At 41.8% G+C, this 25,096-nt stretch overlaps 1 pseudogene; it reads left to right on the plus strand.

Annotated features, from left to right (window-relative positions):
- The first annotated feature begins 12,232 nt into the window (after positions 1-12,232).
- LOC133119049 (protein NLRC3-like) overlaps positions 12,233-25,096 on the plus strand; it is a 41,090-nt pseudogene continuing 28,226 nt past the window's right edge.

Here is a 25,096-nt window from a genome sequence, read left to right on the forward strand (position 1 = left end):
CCCCCCCTTTGGTGATAACTGTTGTTTGTAAAATATTGAGTGAAAGGAATTTGTATGAGTTATCTGTAATGTGTTGGCAGCTCAATTCAGAGGAAAAGCTGGCCAAACTCATCTAAACAACACATTCAACCCAGTTAAGTCATTTAGTGAGAGCAGACAGTGGGGGGAGGGCAGGCCATTGCTGATTGGTACAGAGTCAATCACTGTCTGCTTCTTCATACAACATATCAATATCACCTGCACTGCAGTGAGAAGGAACCCCACAATATGGCTCCTTAAATCAGCTGCCTGGTTGACTGGCTCAGTGCTATAGACAAGTGCCATTCATTCTGCTGTCCATCACTAAATATTCCACCTTCAGTGGGAGAAATAATTATTTGATTTATAATTAATATGCCTTTTGAGCCACTCCTTTGTTGCCTTGGCCGTATGTTTTTGGTCATTGTCATGTTGGAAGACCCATCCACGACCCATTTTCAGTGCTCTCACTGAGGGAAGGAGGTTGTCGCCCAAAATGTCCTGGTACATGGCCCCATTCATCCTCCCCTCGATACGGTGAAGTCGTCCTGTCCCCTTAGCTGAGAAACACCCCCAAAGCATAAGGTTTCCACCTCCATGCTTCACAGTGGGGATGGTGTTCTTGGAGTTGTACTCAGCATTTCTCTTCCTACAAACACGGTGAGCTGAGTTATTGCCAAATAGCTCTATTTTGGTCTCATCTGACCACATCACCTTCCCCCAAGCCTCCTCTGGATCATCCAGATCATACATGTGCCTTATTCAGCAGAGGAACCTTGCGTGCGCAGCAGGATTTGAATCCTTCACGGTGTAGTGTGTTACTGATGGTTCTCTTCGTGACTGTGGTCCCAACTGCCTTCAGGTCATTAACAAGCTCCTCCTGTGTAGTACTGGGCTGATCCCTGACCTTTCTCATGATCATTGATATCCCACGAGGCTAGATCTTGCGTGGAGCCCCAGACCGAGGGAGATTGGCGGTGACTTTGTGTTTCTTCCATTTTCTAATAATTGCTCCAACAGTTGTTAACTTCTCACCAAGCTGCTTGCTTATTTTCTTGTAGCCCATCCCAGCCTTGAGCAGGTCTACAATTTTGTCTCTGATGTTCTTAGACAGCTCCTTTGTCTTGGCCATGGTGGAAACGTTGGAATCTGATTGATTGTGTGGACAGGTGTCTTTTATACAGCTACATAACGATGTAACGAGTTGACACAAGTGTTTTGGGTAATGAGTTGAGATTAGGAGTGCTTCTTAATGGAAAACTAACTGGTCTGTGGGAGCCAGAATTTTTGCTGATTGGTAGGGGATAAAATACTTATTTCATGCAAAAATACGATAATAAATTTATAAAATTTATATGATATGTTATTGTGGATTATTTTGTGATATTCTGTCTCTCAATGTTAAAATGTACCTATGATTAAAATTCTACACAGTTCCATTCTTTGTAAGTGGGTAAACCTACAAAATCAGCAAGGGATCAAATAATTATTGCTCCCACTGTATATATGAAACATAATTAGATATTATTTTATTATTAGAATATTATTTTAGAATGTAAAACTGATAGCAGGCCATTGCTTTATTACTTCAATTATAGCATCATTTTTATAAATACACCTCATTAAATGATTTATAATTTGAATATATATAATTGGAACATAGACTCAATTTAACTTAGACCTAGTTATATTTAAATCATATATTATTTTGTAGTACAAAGACAACGATGAGAGATTTCAAATATGAATTGAGTGAGAGGAGATTATAAGGGCTATCTGTAATGTGTAGGCAGCTCATTTCACAAATCAACTTTCCCTCCAAAATGGTAGCCAATCAATCCTTTGCATCTGCCCAGCAACAGCAACTTTCCCTCCAAAATTGTAATAAACTAAAAAAATAAGAGAGCAAAGAGACAAACACACAAATACGTATTTTGCTTGATTTACCCCATAACTGAGGACCTCTCAGAAAATCTGCATACAGCTCTATATATGGCTCCAGATGCCATTAAAAGAAGAAAAAAGTGAGGACCGGCCAAAATGACCTCACTTCCCCAAAAGGTTTTCACTTGAAAGGTCCCAGTACTCACAAGGTGGAGAGGCTACATAGCTGCACCTCATCAGCTGTCAGCATGAAACTAAAGGCAGCGGTGGCTGAGTCCGTCATCAGTGACAATGGACCGTGCTACAGTTCAAGCGAGTTCTGCCACTTGGCCGAGACATGGGGTTTCACTCACACCACCACAAGCATTTACATTACATTATTGGCATTTGGCAGACGCTCTTATCCAGAGCGACGTACAACAAAGTGCATACCCATAACCAGGGATAAGTTCGCTGAAAGACCCTAGAGGGAAGTACAATTTCAATTGCAAGCCCCCACTACCCACAGAGCAAGGGCCTCACTGAGAGGACTGTCCAGACAGCCAAACGCATGCTGGATGGAGCCAGAGCCAGAGCCGAGAACAAAGACCCCTACCTGAGTCTGCTAGAATATCTGTATGCTGTATGTTTGTATAGTATTACCCCTGTCTATGTCTATCACCCTGTATGTTTGTATAGTATAGCCCCTGTCTATGTCTATCACCCTGTATGTTTGTATAGTATAGCCCCTGTCTATGTCTATCACCCTGTATGTTTGTATAGTATGGCTATAAAAGGCTAAAAGAGGTTTAGCAACAGTGACCTGTGCTCCCTACACCCTCTTGGCGTCGAAAAAAATGACGAGGAACACTTTAAAGCCAATGGGTCTCATTCATGAAACGTTAGTAAGTCTATGTGCAGATTTCCACATAAACGTCCACGCTACTAAAAACCTACTCCGGATTCATGAACGCCGCGGGAAACCCAGATCTGATCGTAAACACATGTGTATGATCATGAATGCCAATCCATCGTAAAGTGAAAGCGCGCTCCCGGTAATCAGCAATTAGCATAAATCCCCGCCCATGAATAGACAATGATTGCCATATAAGGAGGTGTAGACGCATCCAGTCGACCTGTCAGTCATCATGGCGCAAGGAAAGAGAGAGAGGAAAAATAAAATAAATAAAAAATTCCGAAGCGGAGATCGAAATCATCTTGGGTGAAATATTTTTTATTGGGTAAAAAATATTTTATTTTCTTCTATTAGTAGTGGTGTTGTGACAGGGACAGGCAAAGCGAAGGCCTGGAAGGAGGTGACAGATGCTGTTAATGTTGCCTCTGTAGACAATAGAACCATATCCGAGGTTAAACGTAAATGGTTTGACATGAAACTGGAGGAAAAGAAACGCATAAGCACACAAAAAAAACATGCATCAGCCACAGGAGGAGGAGGCTCACAGGCACAAATATCACCTGCTGACGAGCGCATCGCTGGCATTATTGGGGAGACCTCTCTGTCAGGAATTATACCTGACGGAGACACCGACATGCCTCCACTGGAGACAACATCAAACCCAGATGGTAAGGTGATAATTGTTGTATCATAATACATTCTGAAAACCATCACTGATAGCTTAGTGGTTAGTATAGTTTGACCTAGGTCGTACAGTCCCACCAAACAAACAGAACATTTGTGGGGGTTTATCTTCGGATTGAATGGAAGTGGAAACGGGAAACCAGTAATGTTATATTGTGCGATATGGTGCGTAATGGATATCAGTGTCGGAATGTAGAGCTATTTAACATTCATTTCAAGAAAGGATACGGATCGCGTATAGCCCACTTCAGTTTTGTATGCATCGTCTTCAAATTATTTGAATCTTAATAGCCTAAAGCTCTGTTTTATACTGTACAGCTCCAAACAACTCTTCAAGGGTTCTGAATTTCTGTATGTTTACACTAGGACTCGGAACTGTACTGTCCTCTCAGGTCCACTTTTGCACGTGTTCTTGTGTTTGATTTGCACTTTGTTGTACGTCGCTCTGGATAAGAGCGTCTGCTAAATGCCACGTAATGTAACGTAATGTAATTTAAAAATAAGTGAGTCTGCAGCCAACGTAAATTAAACATTTTTCAAATAAGATTTATTTAATGTTTCTTTCAAATTAAAAAAGAGCCACACATAAAACGAAAAAAAACAAACGTTGTGTCATATTTCTAGCTGGCGAGTGCTCCTCCCATGATGTGGCTCCACCACCTGCTGCCGCCGCTGCTGCTCCTGCTGCACCCAGGTACCGAGGTGATCCGGCTGTCCTTACGGATGAGGTTCCGAGGAATCAAGAAAGTCTACTACAGCAGTCAACCAAATCAACACGCCCCTCCAAGAAATTAACACCAGCTTGAAGGAAATCTGCAAGACACTTTTGCGTCCTCAACAATAAAGTGTTATGTTGTCAGTATTGTGTGATGTCTGTGTTTATCCTGGGAAAACACTTATTTACTACAAGATAATCAAGCTACTCTCTTTTACTCTGATAATTAAATATAGCCTATTTGTATACATTTTAAAGAGCATGACCTGAAAATGAACTGAGGTAGCCTACTGAAACAGGATGTTGTATATAAATATAAAACAAAATACAAATGAAACTAACTTTTTGCAAAGCTTGTCAGCCTAAAATGTGCACAGCTTATTCAGTCTTAGCAACACTTGCCTTAAAATTGCTCTACAAGTCGCTGGCGTGCCTGTATAGCAGCCGCATTTCGAGGCCCAAGAGCTGGTTCCGGAGGCAGTTGTTCCTCTGCATTGGGGACTTCAGGCAGGGGAAGGCCCTGTTTAATGGCCACATTGTGCAGGACACAGCAGGCTAATATTATTTTGCACACCTTCACGGGTGCATAAAGAAGGGTACCACCTTTATTGTCCAGGCAGATCCATCTTGCCTTCAAGACCCCGTTTGTCCGCTCCACAACGGCCTGAGCAGCAGCGTGTGCCTCACAGATCGGTTGCACATTAACGGAATGAAAGTTTTTCCGGTTTATGTAAGCAAATGCATCACAAAGAATGTGTAATCTATTGAGTTGATTTTCATAGATAATTCACAATCATGAACCTAATCTGGATCTTAAACCTGCTAATTGCCAACTAATTTAACTAAATGTATTATATATTTAATTGTCATGTTCATATCACGTGTTTCAAAGGCATCTGCGTATTGTTTACATAACAGAGCGCAATATGAATAAAAACGTAAATTTCCAATAGTGACAAGCATTATTTATGTGCATTCTTGAATTTACACAAGCACTACGCGTGGTCAGCAGCAGGTGTAGATTTTGTTAGTAGCTACGAAAAGATCGGAGCTACTAAAATATTGATGAATGCCAAAAACCCGTAAATTTCCCTCTACTCGCATTTTACACACAAATTCGTTCAGCTCACGTTTCATGAATGAGACCCAATGTATTTTACCAGAAAAAATAAAAACAATAAATAACAAAAACCCCTCTGGAGGAGCACTACGAAAATAACTTGGTCATCTCCTGGGATTTTCACTCACACTTGTCTCTAGAGTTTGAAAAGAATGGTGCAAAAAACAAAAACAAAAATCCAGTGAGCAGCAGTTCTGCAGACAGAAAGGCCTTCTTAATGAGAGACGTCAGAGGAGAATGTCCAGACTGGTCAAAGCTGACAGGAAGGTGACAGTAATACAAATTACCACACATTACAACAGTGGTATGCAGACGAGCATCTCTGAACACACAACACATCATAACTCTAGGTGGATAGGCTACAGCAGTAGAAGTCTAAAAAAACAAGTCTAATAAATACTTCATAAAGTGCTCACTGAGTGTATATTGAAATAAGAATTAGTTCAAAAAGTAGAAGATTAATTTGCTCATGAAATACAAATATTTTTTCAATAGCTTCCCAACCACGAAACCAAGTCACTAAAAACCAATATGAAATAATTTGACTATTGATCCCAACTGTTTTTATTGCCAATAGCAGTTTAATTCCATCCATCCATCCATCCATCCATTTTTGAACCCGCTTATCCTGAACAGGGTCGCAGGGGGGCTGGAACCTATCCCAGCATACATTGGGCGAAAGGCAGGAATACACCCTGGACAGGTCGCCAGTCCATCGCAGGGCACACACACCATTCACTCACACACTCATACCGACGGGCAATTTAGACTCTCCAATCAGCCTAACCTGCATGTCTTTGGACTGTGGGAGGAAACCGGAGTACCCAAAGGAAACCCACGCAGACACGGGGAGAACATGAACTCCACACAGAGAGGCCCCAGCTGACGGGGATTCGAACCCAGGACCTCCTTGCTGTGCCGCCAGTTTAATTCTTAAATCAATATTTTATTTTATTTATATCATGAAAAAAGTAATTAAACACCCAGGTCACCACTGTGCAAAAGTAATTGTACCCTTAATCTTACTAGCTGGTTGCACCATCTTTTGTACTTCCTGTAATTTGATATCAGTCTTTCACATCGCTGTGGAGGAATATTATCCCCCTTTTCTTTGCAGAACTGCTTTAATTCAGACATTCATAGGTTTGGAATGCCGTGATCAAAGAAAATTCCAGAAGAGTTGAGAAAAAGTTAATCAGGTCTGGAAAGGATTACACGGCCATTTCTAAGGCTCTGGGACTCCTAACTACAGTGAGTGCCATTATCTCCAAATGGGAACACTTGAAGCAGTGGGGAATCTTCCTGGGAGTGGCTGGCCTGCTAAAATTCCTCCAAGGGCGCAGTGAAAACTCATCCAGGAAGTCACACATGATCCCAGAAGAACATCCAAGGCATCTCTAGCTTCAGCTAATGTCTGTGTCCACGACTGCACAATAAGGGATTCATAAGCATTCAATAAGTAGCAAGGTGGAAACCACTGCTTATCAAGATAACATCAGTGCTTGTCTCACAATTGCAAAAAAAGCACCTGGGTGATCCTCAAGCCTTTTGGGATTATGTTCTATGTAGCAATAATGCTTCATGTGGCAACTATGCTGTTTTGTGTCAATGGGCCATGTGACCTGGAAGCCATTGAAAAAAAATAGTGGAGTTTGCATGTCCCCTCCCCCCCGTGTTTGCATGGGTTTACTCCGGGTTCATTTCACATTTACATTTTAGTCATTTGGCAGACGCTTTTAATCCAAAGCGACTTACAAGTGCATAGGTACTTCCACAAGTTAAAGCAACACATCCATCACAAGTAAAATACACATGAAGTGCTGTTCTAAACATACAGTCATCATAAGTGCAATTCAATTGAATTCTTTCTTTTTTTTGGTTAGACAAGAGGGATAGGGATATTGGAAAGGGCGGGGGGGGAATCAGGAGGTAGGACTAAGGTACAGTTTGAAAAGGTCTGTTTTTAGTCTGTGGGGTTCCTCCCACAGTCCAAAGACATGCAGGTTAGGCTGATTGGAGAGTCTAAATTGCCTGTGGGTGTGTGAGTGAATGGTGTGTGTGCCCTGTGATGGACTGGCGACCTGTCCAGGGTGTATTCCTGCCTTTCGCCCAATGTATGCTGGGATAGGCTCCAGCCCCCCTGCAACCCTGTTCAGAATAAGTGAGTTTTCCCACCCACCAATAATAGACCAATAGAAGCCTATTTATCTTGAATTGAGGCTTATGGATAGAATAACATTTTTGGATTTGGATATACATTATCAAACATTTGTATGAACCTTGTGTGGAATGTCATTGTTTTTATTTTTGCTCTACTTATCAGACAGTTTGGATTTGTGATCAAATGTAGAATTTGGGCAGAATGTACAGAACGTGGCATGCTATTGTTGGTTTTTGTGTTGTTCCTCCATGTTAGGTGAGAGTAAGAACTAAGACAAATTACCTTAAATTGATTTCTGCTATGTTAAATTTGGTGGTAGTTTGCTAATTCATGTGTGGAGCTTTCATAGTTTCATAGTTTCTATTATTTGAAATGAGCCAACAGCTTCCGTTTACAGGAGCATGTTAAAAAAAAAAAAGTTTCAGGGTTCATATTTGATGTGCAACTCTAACCAGTCCCAATTCACAACGACTCATGTCCTGTTGAATCATATTCCATGTAATTCTTACTTGTTTCAATCATATTCAATTCAGCAGCCACTTTAGGAGCAAGAATTGTGGTTATTTGTATTAGACGCCGTTTTTTGTTTGTACCACAAGGTGGCAGTATGTAGCTGTGTACGTAAGTAAGTAAGTGCATCATTCTGACCTGGGGCCTCATTTATAAAACTGTGCTTAGGATTCACGTCAAAAGGTTGCGTAAGCATGAAACCTAGGACGTGCGTACGCAAAACAATATTCTGATTTATAAAACAGTGCATACGCACGTCCCACGCCAGTTTTCCTTTATAAATCACAATCAACTCTAAATGTGGCGCAACTTTGCCAGCTTCATGTCCCGCCCACAGTTGCCTATAAATAGGCAGTGAAACACCCCTAATGAATATGCATTTCACGAAGACGACAATGGCAAATGCTGAAAAGAAGGCCAAGAAAAGGGATTTCAGCCATTTGATTGCCTCTGAAAAGCTACAGGTGTGGGAATTATCCTGATTGATTGTAAATGGGCGGCACGGATGGTGCAGTGGGTAGCACTGCCACCTCACAGCAAGGAGGTCCTGGGTTCGAATCCCCGTCGGCCGGGGCCTCTCTATGCGGAGTTTGCATGTTCTCCCCGTGTCTACGTGGGTTTCCTCCGGGTACTCCGGTTTCCTCCCACAGTCCAAAGACATCCAGGTTAGGCCGATTGGAGAGTCTAAATTGCCCGTAGGCATGAGTGTGTGAGTGAATGGTGCGTGTGCCCTGCGATGGACTGGCAACCTGTCCGGGGTGTATTCCTGCCTTTCGCCCAATGTATGCTGGGATAGGCTCCAGCCCCCCTGCGACCCTGATCAGGATAAGCGGGTTCAGATAATGGATGGATGGATGATTGTAAATGACGAACAGTTCTGCACAACGAATGTGATGATGACGATGATAATAATAATAATAATAATAATAATAATAATAATAATAATAATACACGTTATTTGTCTAGCACCATTGAAAACAGTTACAAAATTAAGAGATAAAACGAACAAAAATTTATAACAAACACATTATAAAACAGAATATATGAATGATAACAATATATGAAACTATGCTCGTATCTGCCCGACTGACGCATTGTAAACGGCATCAGTGCAGCGCAATTTGTCCGACTGTTCACCATATTATTTATGAGAATACATTTAATAACATGAAGTATTGTTTAACAATTCGTCTACATATTTGAGGGATTCTTTTACAACATCTCCGTTTATATTTATCATCCTAAATCATATTTTTTGGGCACTCCAGGGAGCATCAATCAAACAGCTGTTTGTTTATTCGTTGTAAGAGAGGCTTTTATCCGTTTTTGCAAATTAACTCTTCGTATATGATACGTGAGAGGTAATATTTCATTACATTACATTACATTACATTTAGCAGACGCTCTTATCCAGAGCGACGTACAACAAAGTGTACTTCTCTCGTCACCAAATGTTGTGTTGCACTTAGGAAGGGAGAGAACCCGTATAGCGAGATTCAACAATACAACACTTTAATAAGTATAACAGGGACGAAGCACGTCCTTACAGCAGCCATACCCAGCCACAACTCCCGGCAAATCTTTATACCTTTTTACATCCTGTTTCACTTCCCGTTTTCCTGGGCCCACGTCACGAGCATTAAAGGCACAGTTTCTCATTTCTCCAGGTAATGTGCGTACGCATGGGTCAGAGTTTCCGTGGAGAACCGCACATTATCCCGTCAAGTTCGTTTTTTATAAATGCCAATGTTTGCTTAGAAAGTGGCGTACGCATTCTTTTGTGCCTACGCAACGTTTATAAATGAGGCCCCAGGTGTTTAGTATCGCTGCGGACTTTCCGCTAGACGCGGTAACGTTGATTTTTAAATTGCTCATTTGAACAGCAAGGGTTAGGGCTTGAGCCAGTTTGTTTGTCTGTTACCTGTTAATCCCTTCTACTGGTTGCATACCTATAGAGTGATTGAACATTTGTCTTAAATAGCTGTGGAATTTATCAGTAGATTAGCTTTGATTTCATATTGCTTGTAAGTAATCGGTCTCAAAATTACTATTATCAGAAATATCTAACCACAAATTTAGTATTTTAATTCATAATTAAAATAACCAATATTAATGATTAAACATACCGATAACCTGAAGGTTGGAAGTTCTTCGAAAGACTGCTTTAACTCGGCTCTCATGTCTATGTGATTCCAAAACGGACACCGGGGTTTAATAAAATATATTTATTTATAGATATATATTTATTAAACAAACGTAAAACACAGAACAGATACACTAACGGGAAGTTAGTAAGGAAATTTAGTTGGGTATGTGTGTGTGCGTGTGTGGCTTGAACAAAGGAAAGGTAAAAGTGGGAGTAGCTAGCTTGGGTAAGCTAGAGTTCTGGGTGTGTTAGTTATTGTTAGCTGTGAGAAGACTACTTGCGTAATTTACTCTATATATGCGCAAAAGACGGCGAATCAATTCACGTACATATATAGCTAACAAAATACATTCCAATGATAAGACGGCAAATATGGAAACACAGATTCACAAAAACAGTTAAGACTAAACTAAACACTGGCTATGCCTGAATGTTTGTTCTCTTATTGAGTCCATACGCATTGGATCCAAAAGACGTGCTGTCCCTGTAGGAGCCGCGATGGTGCTGTGAATGTGTGTCCTGGAGAGATGCGCAGGCTGGGGCGTCTTAGCCGTGCGTTGTCGTCTGGTCCGCTCGGTTGCTGGAAGGATGTTCCCTTTTCCGGGTGGAAAAGTTTGTTGCTGTTGTTCGTTGGTTAGCTTTGCAGGAGTAAACTGATGTAGCGTTCCACTTACACCAGTTTCCACTCGATATAGGCCAAGAAGTTACTGCAAGGTAACTGGGTGTGTCCGTAGGCCTGGTAGTGCGCTGTGCAGCATTCAGCCTCTGTCCGAGTCTCGGAGCAGATGAGCTGAAGCGAATGGCCAAAAAAGGTGCGTCGCAGAAGTGGGCGAAGAGAGTGAAGAGGAGAGAAGAAGCAGAAGAGAGAGATCCCGAGAACGTGTTTTGCTCTTATACGGGAAAGTGTATTGCTCCCGCCATTACGGAATTGGCTGAACCAAGCTAGACGTCATGCGGGGTAGACGTCGCGGAATTGTCCTGTGGGAATGTGGAAGTTGTAGTTCCTACAATGGTCCCACATTACTGAGGTGACTGTATAGTACATTGCCCTGTGATGGATTTGTTTTCCTGCCTCTCACCCAGTGCATGCTGGGATAGGCTCCAGCCCCCCCATGACCCTGACCAGAAGTGAATGTATTAGATCATGGATGGATGGATGTGGAGTATAGGTTTATGGACCATTTAAATTCCAGACTGCTTCCTGTCAACACTGTGCTATATTGTGTATGTGCTTGTCTGTTTGTATTAGTGTATCTATATGTGTGTTCAGTGTGTTCTCATTTTGTGTGTTTACAGGTTGGCTGATTTGGGTCAGAACCCACATGTGGTCTAGTCTGGTCTGACGTGTTCCAGTCTCCTGAGATGGGGGGCACTGTTTCTAAAATGAGTCTCTCAGAGGAGCCAGAGAGCAAAGGTGGAACCCTCAGCACTGACAGAAAGAGGTATAAATGCACGACTCAGATATTTAATGTGCTGTGTGTTAGAGCTGCAGTAAGAAGATGAGTTTAACTGGAAGCTCTGTCTCCATGTTTTGTTCACAGGGTCCAGGTAGAAAGAGCAGGGTCACCTGTACCCAGCTGTCTGTCTATGAAGAGTGATCCCTCAATGGAACCACCACTCAAGCTCAGACGAGAGGACACAGAGGATCAAAGGTAATTAATCAGGTTCAAATCGACACTACTGTTTAATTACACTTCAATGTCACTGTCACCTTTCAGGTGTAGGTGGATATTTTATATTCAGATGTGCTGTGAGTTAGAGCTGCAGTCAGAGGATGAGTTTAACTGGAAGCTCTGTCTCCATGTTTTGTTCACAGGGTCCAGGTAGAAAGAGCAGGGTCACCTGTACCCAGCTGTCTGTCTATGAAGAGTGATCATTCAATGGATCATCCACTCGACTTCAGAGGAGAGGTCACAGGGGATCAAAGGTAATTAAACATGTTCAAATTGATGCAATAGTTTTATTATATTTAAATATCACTGGCAAATTTCAGGTGTAAATGGTGTTTATTTTGTCATCTTCAGATGTGCTGTGAGTTAGAGCTGCAGTCAGAGGGTGAGTTTAACTGGAAGATCTCTCTGTGTTTTGCTCTCAGGATCCTGCAATCACTGGAGTCCAGCTCTTTGGAAGAGAAGAGTTCAGATAAATTATCTCCCCCAAAACAGGTGTGAGATCTTCCTCAGAACTTCATTATTTATAAATCAGTTATTTTCTGTGTACTGTAAATCTATCTAAAACATATAGTGGTATGTAATGCTTCTATTTTGCATGATTTTCTTTTTAAATACAAATGTTTTCATTACAAATTATATTATCAGCATAACAATTTGAGTGAAAAGTTGAATTTGAAATTTACACACATTTCACAATTTCTTGGTGTTTGGTATGTCCCCCAGCTTTAATTGCAACATGCACATGAGCTGTCTTGGACTCCACATATTTGTGCAAAACCTGATGATCCATGTTATCTCAGCATTATTTGACAATGTTTCAAAGAGCATCTTGTGATGTTACTGAATGCTTGGTTTCTGTCAGTCTTCAAGTGTCCCCATAAATTGAAGTTGATGTCAGGTGATTGTGGATTATGCAGCAATCCTTGCTCTTCTTTGGTCTTCAAGTAGTTCTTGCATAACTTTGAAGTAATTTTGATTTAAAATGTTCAAAATCTGAAAACTTAATTTCCACAAAAAGATGAAAAATAGTCTCAGACTTTTGGACCCCACTGGATATCATGAAAAAAAGTGCCTTTTTTGTACTTAACATTAATAACATGCTCCACCTTTGCCAAATATTACTCATAACCATCCACATCTCATGCATGCATGCAATCAACTCGCTTTTCATTTAAACATTTAATGTGAATGTTAGGGTGCACCGAGGGTGGAAGACACGAAGGACGAAGGATGAGGTGCTGAAGGTGTATGTTATTTACAGGTGCAATGGTGGTGGTGCAGAAATATTTAGTGACAACAAAAATAACAATCATAAACTAAGAAGAAAAACTTTACAACACAAATAAAAGAAAATGCTTATGAAAATGGCATGTACTTTGGCTATGCCTAAAAAGTAGGCCCATTACACAGCACACCAACTTCAAGTCTCAAACAAAAGAAAATCTCTCCCTTCAGCTCTCTCCTGGAGCTATAAATGGGCATAGCCCCTCCCACCTGGCACCTTCCACGCACAAAAAATAAATACAATAAATTAACAAAATGAAACAGAAAATGATCAAACAGTACATAAAAACATGGCCATAACAATAATAACAAACAGTTAAACAAGGGGGTACTAAACAGAAATGAAAACAATCATTTATGTACCATTCAAATTCCCCCCTTACCTAAATCAAACAGGTGGTAGTTCCCGCTAACCACCCTCCATAAATACCACCTGGTTCCCTTCACTTCCTGTTTGGTTGTGACACCAGGATTGAACGGACCCAGGTAAACCTTTTGTTTTATGCGGTAAAACATTTTTAAATGCACTTGCTGTGCGTTGTTTTTTACCGTTCAGTTTAAAATGTAAAGTGTGTTGTGTTGCGGTGTTTGTGTTGCATGTCTGGAATAGTGTTAGTCTCGTCGCGGCGCTGGTCCGTGACAGTGAACGTTCAAACATTTTGGCACAAACGTTTGGCACAAGGAAGTAAAAAATGACATGAAATTAAAAATCATAGATGTTTGGGAAGAGAATCCTGAGTGGAAACAGCAGGTGAAGCTTTCAGCTGTGCACATGAAGCGCTAGTGCTAATGTGCTACTTTTTAAGGCCAGAAAAGACAACAGCAACACACCTAAATCTCAAATCCAGTTCTGCAGTGGTCCTGGCCCTGCATCGATCTCAAAGTTCAGACTCCTTTTGCTGGTCTCATGTGTTTATTTCACACTGATACAACACACCTCTTCATGTGTTTATTTCAGTCTCTCCGGCGCACTCTGTTGAGGCTGAAGAAGAATGGAAAGTTGAAACTGTTTCAGAGCCATCTGAGTCAGGACTGCCCAGAATGCGTTAAGACTCTGTCTGAAGATCCTTCTGTGCTGGAGAAGTTCATGAAGATGAAGGAATCGCTCAAGAGTCATCAAAGCCATGATTACCCAGAATGCAGTGAGAGAGAGCAGGAGGATCCTGAGGTCCTATATATTGTTGAGAAGATGCTGGAGACCTGTGGCAGTGAGAGGTCTCTGAAGATCACACTCCACATTTTGAGGAACATGAAGCAGAAGGATCTCGCTGACTCACTGGAGAGAGAGCAGTGCAGTAAGTTTCTCTCATTGCTACTGTGTCCATTAGAGTACTGACATGAGATCTCACAGTGCAGTCTTCTGATTCATAGAATTCACACTTTCATGATAATGCTTTACCTTGATAATCTTACATCTAAAAAACATCAGGAACAATATGTTCACAATGGCATTGAGATGAAATTATCGCCTCAAGTAGTGATTGCACAGAAGATAAATGCACAGAAGATTAAATGTCTCTGAAGGGGATTTAATGCAGGAACTTAGTGCTCAAAAGTCAGATAACTAAAGCACTGTCCCATCAGACAGACTGCCCTGAGTTTGTGCAGTAACTAAAGCACTGTCCCATCAGACAGACTGTCCTGAGTTTGTGCAGTAACTAAAGCACTGTCCCATCAGACAGACTGCCCTGAGTTAATATTCAGGGTGGAATAGATTTTTGAATTACCATGTAACCTTTGAAGACGGTATTTACCACAAGGATCCACAGCATAAACCTGAGAAATGACATGGAAAAGGACAATTGAGGCCATTGTCAGTTCATCTTCATCGTTTTTTTTTCACTCTTATTGTACAAGTGTAACAGTATGTAGATTTTGCTCATTAGTTTTATTTGTTATTGATTATCATTGGGAGGACTGTAATACTGTGAGAGGTGTTACACTGTTAAAGGTATGCAGCACTGTAATGTGTGTAAAATACTTTGAAAACTGACTGCTTTTTTTTTTGGCTTTTCTTCTTAATCGGTTATTGAATGGGAAATGTTTATCTTATTTTAAATACAATTATTTCTCATATTTCCTCTCTTCAGATGAATCCATTAAAAGAGCCCAGCAGGAACTGAAAACCCATCTGAAGAAGAAGTTTGAATACATATTTGAAGGTTTAGCAGTGCAGGGCCACACAACTCTCTTCAATGAGATCTATACAGAGCTCTACATCACAGAGGGGGGAAGTGGGGGGGTTAATAATGAGCACGAGGTCAGACAGATTGAGACAGCATCCAAGAGACAAACCACCCAGGAGACTCCAATCCTCTGCAATGACATCTTTAAGCCTTTAACTGGACAGAAGAAACGCATCAGAACTGTGCTTACAAAGGGCATCGCTGGCATTGGGAAAACTGTCTCTGTGCAGAAGTTCATTCTGGACTGGGCAGAAGGAAAAGCCAATCAGGAAGTTGATTAAATCTTCACTCTTCCTTTCCGAGATCTGAATCTGAAAAAGGAAAGGGCATTCAGTCTGATGCAACTTCTGCAGCACTACTTTCCACAACTGAAAGAGATCAAAAGTGTTGAAGGTGATGAAGTCAAAGTTGTGTTTATCTTTGATGGTCTGGATGAATGTCGACTTCCTCTACATTTCCAAAGCAATGAGATCTGCTGTGATATAACAGAGTCATCATCAGTGGATGTGCTGCTGACCAACCTCATTCAGGGGAATCTGCTTCCCTCTGCTCTCCTCTGGATCACCTCCCGACCTGCAGCAGCCAATCGGATCCCTCCTGAGTGCATCCACCAGGTAACAGAGGTACGAGGGTTCAATGACCCACAGAAGGAGGAGTACTTCAAAAAGAGAATCGGAGATCAGAAGCAGGTCCGCAGAATCATCTCACACATCCAGTCATCCAAGAGTCTCTACATCATGTGTCACATACCAGTCTTCTGCTGGATTTCTGCTACTGTTCTGGAGACAATGTTGGGTAAAGTAGAGAGTGGAGATCTGCCCAAAACTCTGACTGAAATGTACACACACTTCCTGCTCATTCAGACTAATGTGAAGAATCTGAAGTATCGTGGCACAAAGATGTCAGCATCAAACCCAAAGATGTCAGCATCAGATACAGAAATCATCCTGAAACTGGGGCAGCTGGCTTTTGTACAGCTGGAAAAGGGCAATCTGATATTCTATGAAGAGGACCTGAGAGACAGTGGCATTGATGTCTGTGAAGCTTCAGTGTACTCTGGGGTGTGCACAGAGATCTTTAAAGAGGAGCGTGGGTTGGGTCAGGAGAAGGTCTACTGCTTTGTGCATCTGAGCATAGAGGAGTATCTGGCCGCCTTGTTTGTGTTTCATTCATGTGTAAATGAGAACAGAAATGTGCTCAGAGCAGAAGAATCAAAATCTTACAGTGGCAGAGTGCTGCTGTCTGAGTTAAATGAGACTGCAGTGGATCAGGCCTTACAGAGTGAGAATGGACACCTGGACCTTTTCCTCCGATTCCTTCTCGGCCTCTCTCTAGACTCCATTCAGCCCCTCTTAGGATGACTTTTGACACAGACAGAAAGCAGATCCCCTGTACCAGACCGACAGACATGGACAGAAAGCAGACCATGGAGCATTCAGCAAACAGTCCACAACATTAAGATGAAGGTTAAATCCGAATCTTCCGCAGAGAGGACCATCAATCTGTTCCACTGTCTGAATGAACTGAATGACAACTCTGCAGTGGAGGAAATCCAGAATTCCTTGAGATCAGGACAACTTTCTGATAAAGAGCTGGAACCTCACCAATGTTCAGCTCTGGCCTTTGTGTTACTGATGTCAGAGGAGATCCTAGATGAGTTTGACTTGAAGACCTACAACACATCAGATGCAGGTCGTCACAGACTGGTACCAGCAGTCAGGAACTGCAGGAAGGCCATGTGAGTATTGTCATTATTCATGTAGGTGATTGACTGCATATTTTCATACTTTATCATTCTAGTCAGTGCAATATAATTGTCAGGCAACTGAAAATTTGATTATAATATCTGAATCTAGCTTGTGCCCCCATTTAATGTTCACTTATACGTTTTATTTTATTTACTATTCATATTTCCAAAGATAAACTGTCAAATAAATGATGAATTTGTTGAAAGTGAAAGGCAGAGTAATCTGACGGATCAACATGTCAAAACATAGAGCACAGCTCATGTGCTTTAGGGGGGAGAAAGGGGATTCTAGGCTCATCCTGTAATCTCAACAAGTTTTTATTTAGTTTTTAAAAAACTATTCTCCACACCTCTAGGGCAGCAGTAATGTTCAGTGCATGGTAACCCACCAACCCCCACTAGTATTAATCCATTAATGCCTCAATTAGTGTCAGTTGTTTTTGGGTATATAAGGCTTTTTTGGTTCTGAACGTGTGTTTGTAGTGCTTTAGTGTCTCACAGTAACAGAGGCGCAAATCAGGGTTTAAGGGGTCTCTGTTTTTAATTTGACAGTATCTGAGCCAGGGCCTGGCTCTTTGAACCAAAAATTGAAGAGCTCAGTCCCTGGATATTCCACACGCTAATCAAAATAGATTTCATACTGTGGTAACTGTTAATGATCACAATTGTTTTGGATGAGACGAACAATATAGAAAATAAACAATGTATTATATTCAGGCTGAAGGGATATAAACCTGTTTAACTCTGCCTTTATCAACAATATATATGTATTTAAAGAATATGACAATATTAATTTATAAAAAAATAGAAACACTTTATTTATTTATTTATTTTTTTCCTCTATCCAATCAGCTTTGTACAGATGTACATGAGCAGTGGTTTGATCTCACCCATGTAGTCAGAGTCATTTGGGCCTCGCAGGGCTTCAGCGTAGCTGTGTGGGCTGTGTTGTGGGGCGGGGTCCTGGGGGGGTGAGTCGGGCCAAGGCTGGTGGGTCTGCGAGAGGCAGTGTGCTTGGCTGTGCTGGTGGGACTGAGAGGCAGTGTGCTTGGTTGGGGTGGTGGGCCTGGGGGGCGGTAGTGTGCTTGGTTGGGGTGGTGCATTCAGATTGGCGGGTGCTGGGGGGCCAGGTGAGGTTGGATCCCGGTCCTTTTTTGGGTGTGATGTGCCTGAGGTGGGCTGGGTGGTGAGGGGGGTCCTGGGCGTTGCTGGAGACTCTTGTAGTAACATTTCAGGGTGAGTTGGAATTTTAGGTTGTGAGCCCAGCTGGCTTCTGTTCCACCACTGCCATTGCTCTGGCTCTGGTAAAAAGCATATCACACACAAGACACACAAGACAGTGGGTGGAAACCTGGCAAATTAAATAGAACTTTACATTTAGTTACATTCTATTACATGTGGGAAATAAAAACATAAGGCATGATTACTTTATGGGTGGTACGGTATTGGAAGGTGTTTAAGTTGAAAGAGACGGGTAATAGTTGATCAAAGCATTTCAGGTCCTAGTCAATGTGCGGTAGCAGTGATGCTGGCCAAAAGGACGCTAGGATACATAGCCAAGAGTATTGAGTATAAATCCAAAGAAAGTTATACTCGCCTTATACGATGCCCTTGTTAGAAAATACTTTGATTTCTGTGTGCAGTTCTGGGACTGCACTATAAGAAAGACATAGAGGTGCTGGAAAAGGTTCAGACAATGTATAAAAGATAAAAGTTATTCAGAAAGACTAAAGATGCTTAACCTTGGAGACTTAGGTAGGGATTTGATTGAGGCTTTTTAATTCATGCAGAAAGGGGCCTGTCTATTTATGACTGAAATGAACCCATCATTAAATAATTTCCAGGATGTTTCAACGTCAGGGATTAGTTCTATCCTGCTCCAATTAAAAGGAAATCATGTAAATATAACGCCTTCGATTACTCTTATGAATAATGCACAGTTTTGTCATTGGGATCTTAGTATTTCTAACAGCAGCAACAGCACAGTGGTCACTTCGGTCATTGCAGAAAACACTAATATCAGAAAATTTGTGAGGAACATTTGTCAGTATTAAGTCAATGAGAGTAGCTCAGAGATTTAAAATCATCAGACACTGGTCGTAACCCAGCTCAATCAAGTAATTTTGCTATAGTGCAGAGGATAGACTATTGTTGGTGGGAGAAGGGGGTCTATAGCAACCAACAACAGTAATACCATGTTCTTTAGCTATTTCAAGATTTAGTGCAAAAAATGTAAATGTTTGCAAACAAATTTGGAAAGATCGCTATACCACCCCCTCTCTTGGGTCAGTCGGTACAGAAAACATTGTAGCCATTATTAGAAATATGCTTTTGCTGCAGTTGCACACCGGGGACCGGGGTTCGATTCTCGGTCCTGCCAAAAGCCAAGTTTGGCCGGCTCACGTGGGGCAGCAATAATTGACTCGCTGCTCCAGAGGGAGGGACTTGGCAGGGTTATTAGATCGCCGCACAATAAGCACCTCGGGCGCCTCGGAATCACGGCAACGGGCACGAGACGAGACGGCTTGAAGAAGGCGTGTCGTTCTCCTTCGGGCCGCCGAGGGACGGGGTACGGGCGGTACATCTAATACGACTACCTCCAATTTAATCAGACGAGGTACAATTGGCTACCAAATGGGGAGAAAAAGGAAAAAATCTGGAAAAAAAAAAAAGAAATATGCTGATTTCAAATATTTTTGCAAAGCCATGTTTCTAATAACACCATAAGTTCAGCATCCGTAGATTTAGCCCAGATTCGGATTATGTCTAATTTCGGAAGTAAACTGCGTACATTCAATTGAATAACACCAAGACCGGACCTACATTTCAAATCAACTGGGGTGCTACAGTTCAACACAGGGCCAGGATTTGGTTGCACATTTCCTGATATTAAAAGCAAAAGAACTAAACATCTCTGTCTTGTCAAAGTGAGCTAGAAAGTCTTTGTGGAAGCAACAAAATCAGAATGAGAGTTCTTTTTTTAAAACGGAGAGGCTGAGAATGCGCCCAGCTTGTATGGCTGAGAGAGTTTGGGGAAAAAGCGAGACGGTGGTTTCTCAATTAGTCCATTTGTGCGAGTTTCACCACACGGGATGACCAGCTGGGAGCGCACATTATCAGAACAACAATGGTCGCATTCGTTGCCATCCCACACAATTACTAAACTGAGCAAGGCAAGGATGAAAATCATTGTTTAGGAATAATAAAAATACAAATAAATACTATCAGCAATAGCTCACATCAAGGCCACAACTAGCCCAAGAAAGTCAGCCTCACCTGACAGTCAACACTGCTAGCTCCACCAACACATCAGCCAAGCTCCCAGGTCAACACTGCTGGCTCCACCGACACATCAGCACAGCAGGAGAGTGGAGGGTTTACCCACTGAATTAGCTGCATGAAAGAGAAGCAGGTACTGGGGTCAGGACCTGCAGTCAGGCAGGTCGTAGGCCAAGCACCATAATAATAAGGGGCTGTCACTTACTGCTGCCTGGTTGTACACCCACCGCACCTACAACTTCTAGCAACAGTGCCTCTGCTGGTTGTGGTGAACCAGCTACAATGTGTGAGGAAAGTGTCAGAGACAACAGACAGCAGCAGCCCACCACAAATCAAGACACCCGCTCGGACTGCTCCAGCTCAGCATCCAGCAGCAGCAACTGCACCATCATCATTATTACATTACATTTGGCTGACACTTTCATCCAAAGCAACTTACAGTTGATTAGACTAAGCAGTAGACAATCCTCCCCTGGAGCAATGCAGGGTTAAGGGTCTTGCTCAAGGGCCCAACAGCTGTGTGGATCTTATTGTGGCTACACTGGGGATTGAACCACCAACCTTGTGGGTCCCAGTCATGTTCCCTAACTGCTACGCTACAGGCCACCCATTTTATTTGTGTACAGTACAAACATTAATAACATAAGTACATTTTGCAATTGACTGTTATGGTATTATATAGTTTAAAATTGATGCAACATATCTTACACGGCTGTCTTTGCAGATTATCAGAGTGTTCCCCAAAAATCTAAGTAGTAGGCCCAAGAGAAAAAGTAGCCGTCCAGGGGGGTTCAGATAATGTCCCCTGGCCTCTTTTTTTCTGACACAGTTTGGAAGCTTCTGGTGCATTTTTAAATGATAAATTAATCCTTAATACATGCCTTTATTCTGAAGCATTTTGTTAAGTTTACATTCAAATATACCAACATCACATTTAAAGAGAGAAGAACATATGGTCATGATAACTCTTTACTTGAATAAACAAAGCGTTACATAAAAGATACATGTTTCACTTTAATGATATTGACCAATAACTCTAATATGATTATGTACAAATTAAACTATTTGTTTTTCTTCCCAGTCCGTGTGAAGAGACACCAATGCTCTGCTAAGCTCCTCTCGGAAGTTGAACTGATGTTGCATCAATTTGAACTGATTTGTTTATTAGGGCATGGGCTTCTTCCTCCTCTATCTCTGCACTGCATGGAGGCTCTCTGTGAGGCTGGCATTCTCTAAATGACCCAAAATGCAATCGATATGGATGCAATAATGTTCCTTTCTCTGTCGGATTCAGCGTTGAAACAAACAGTGGTTACAGTGATTTCCATTGGTGTTTGGGAGAACGTAAACACAGGCTATTGGAGACCTGTAACTTCAGATTAAGATAACGTGAACTGGTTGGTGTGATATTTCGCCTATGGTAGTAGTGATATATTTGAGCTATTATTATTTAAGACATGTTTTAGTTTCTTTATAAACACTATATGTAGAAGGCTATGTAGAAGCTCAGCCAAAAACTCGGTCTGGCTACCTCGAGTGACCAGCAGTGCGAGGTGTGCTGAAATTCGTAAATTAATGAATTACTATGTTTAGGGCTAGGCCTATTAAGTAGGCCTACACCAACGATTATTCAACTATTTTGTAACATTCAAAGTAATCACCTGTTATTATTGAAATAATTAAATGAATGATGTGCTCGTTCATAGCTTTTCGATATTTAAGCTTTTCCATGGAAAAAATAGGAATGAATGGAGGAATGTTCAGTTTCTACAGTGGTGACATACAGGTTATTTATACATCAAAATGTTCAGATACACTCTGTGACACCAGCTTGTAAATGCAAATATTTAAACTGTACTGGCAATTGTCCACCGATTTGATGTCACAATAGCCTCTGCCCTCTAGCACAGCTCAAATACACTCAGTGACCAATAACGTACACCAGATTGTAAATAAAAATATTTAAACACAATAGTATTAGCAGTAGCAGCAATATTCCACCAATTTGGCGCAATCACACTGCATTTTCTTGAGGAAATGTCTAGTTTAATTTTACATCCACCATAGCCTACCATACATGCATCACGCCTACAGATATTCAATATTCTTTGTCACTTCTCCCGATAAAGACAAGTGCAAGCTGTGAAAGACGCTCCTCGGTCATTGTCGAGCGAAGGTATGTTGTCAATAGCTTTATGCGATACAATGTTGCAAGGTTTGGGAATGCTCTATTCATGTCATTAGCAACAAGGAAGGCTAAAACCTGACCTTTCACAGACCATAATAAGCTGCTAGCTCGTTTATATATTGTATTGAATCTGAGGCGAAGAAATACTTGGGGTTAAGGATTTGATATTTGGTGCCATTTCCCAGACATCAGCTAATCTCTCCTTGGTCTGTGTTATAAATGCGTCAAGAACCTGGAAGTAGTCTGTACTTTGAAACGGGCCTGGGGATTTAACCTGGGCTCGTCAGTTGACTCATCAAACCCTCTCCTTTTTTCCTTACTCGAACATCGGCATATTCTGTATTTGGCCTGCAGTAGCTCGAGTGCCAGCTACAGTTAAAGTAATTGAGGTTTTTTACGCCACTCTCACGATAAGGGGTGAGAGAACCCTACTAAAAGAATCACCAATGAGCCCCGCACAAGTGCTATTCAACGCATTGGTTGGACTGGGCAATGGAGCTGAGAGGTGGACACTTGTACCACAGTTACAATGTACAGAATTGGGTCAGCACAGTTACTAATGACGAAGCAGAAGCACTATGCAGGGCAGTCTGCACTGATCACAATGTGTAAATTTCAGGTAGAGGTAGTGAATGAAGAGGATAATAAAATACTCAAATTATGAATCAGCGAAAAATCAGTGACTGAAGGCGCGCCACCTCTTACATAACCAGGAGCAGGAGAACACACAAAACACCAAAAGAATAAGATAGTTAGATTTAATTACATTACTTTCCCGCTGCTACGCAAACCCCGAACCAAACGCAACCTGCATCACATCCGTAAACATTAATTCATTCATTATCCTGAACAGGGTTGCAGGGGGGCTGGAGCCTATCCCAGCATACATTGGGCGAAAGGCAGGAATACACCCTGGACAGGTCGCCAGTCCATCACAGGACACACACACCATTCACTCACACACTCATACACTCATACCTATGGGCAATTTAGACTCTCTAATCAGCCTAACCTGCATGTCTTTGGACTGTGGAAGGAAACCGGAGTTCCCGGCGGAAACCCACGCAGACACGGGGAGAAAATGCGAACTCCACACAGAGAGGCCCCAGCCGACGGGGATTCGATTCGAACCCAGGACCTCCTTGCTGTGAGGCGGCAGTGCATGTGAAGTAGTTTATTAAAATGGTTCAGTAGAGATCTAAAACGAAATTTAGAAAGTTAGCCAGCTCGGCGATAACTAACTAATGTCTCCAGATGAGTTTGTTAAAAGTAAGTGGAGAGAGAAAGAGGCAGACAGAAATAGAAGAGAAAGCACAACTGCCAATGAAGAGCGGTTAGAAACAAAAATATATAAGTGAGAAGTGGTGAGGATGTGTAAATAAATGGAGGAATAGGTGAGGAGGAGGCACAAATGAGCGAATAGTCAGAGGAGGAGAGAGTGGACTGGAGCACGTCACTGGTAGCCAACACAGCAGCAGAAGATTCCTTAAAGTGATATTACAGTTTGGTACAACATACATACTGATGTTTTTACAACTGCGTTCTGAGTTTTAGCACTGTAGGGAAGAAGACAACTTAGTTATTCTCTTTATAATCATTAAGATTTATACATGTGTTTTCACTTTGTCATTATGGGGTATTGAGTGTAGAAATTGCATTTTGTTTTCCAATTTCTCCAAAAAGTGAAGGGGTGAGAGCTTTCAGTGTCTAGTCTTGGTTCTTGGCTTTTGATTGCCTTTGGAGCAGGGGTGCACAGCAAGGACCGTTCCACTTAAGAATTTTGTGCCTACTTTTCCTCTTAATTATTTAATTAGCAAAATGATGTCTTGATCAGACAATTGTATATGAACCAGGTACAACTTCAGACTGCAAGTGTATCCTTTAATGTGCTCAAGTACAGGGGTGAACCAATATCATTTGTAGAGCTGGCAGAAAAATAAATGAAGGTAAGTGGTTGGAACAAAAACTAGCTCGCAGACCGGCCCTCCTGGACCGGAGTCTTGCACTTCTGCTTTGGAGTCTGTTATTGGCATTTGTCAACATGAGGACCAGAATTGTGACATGGCTCAGGCAGTAAGAGCAGTCGTCTGGCAGTCGGAGGGTTGCTGGTTCGATCCTCCGCCCGGGTTGTGTCAAAGTGTCCCTGAGCAAGATACCTAACCCCCAATTGCTCCTGAGGAGCTGGTCGGTGCCTTGCATGGCAGCCAATTGCCGTTTGTGTGTGTATGAATGGTTGAATGAGAAGCATCAATTGTACAGCGCTTTGGATAAAGGCGCTATATGAATGCCAACCATTTACCATTCACTGGATATGAGCATACCGAAACACAAAGTAAATCACAAAGACAACAATTAAGGTTGACAGGGAGGTAGGGAGGGATGGGATTCATCCATCCATCTCCACTATTCACTGCCTGTTATGAACTCGAAATCAGATCCTTAATTTTACCCCACTCTCTGATGAAGAGGAGCTGTACAGTACAGTACACCTAATTCCCACCTACAGAACAGGACTTTTGTGCTGACTGTAAAGAGCTCATTCCCACCTACAGAACATGACTTCTCTGCTGACTGTGGCTATATTCTTCTTTGATTGAAATGACCAG

The sequence above is a fragment of the Conger conger genome, chromosome 19, assembly GCF_963514075.1.
Source record: "Conger conger chromosome 19, fConCon1.1, whole genome shotgun sequence".
Lineage (NCBI taxonomy): Eukaryota > Metazoa > Chordata > Actinopteri > Anguilliformes > Congridae > Conger > Conger conger.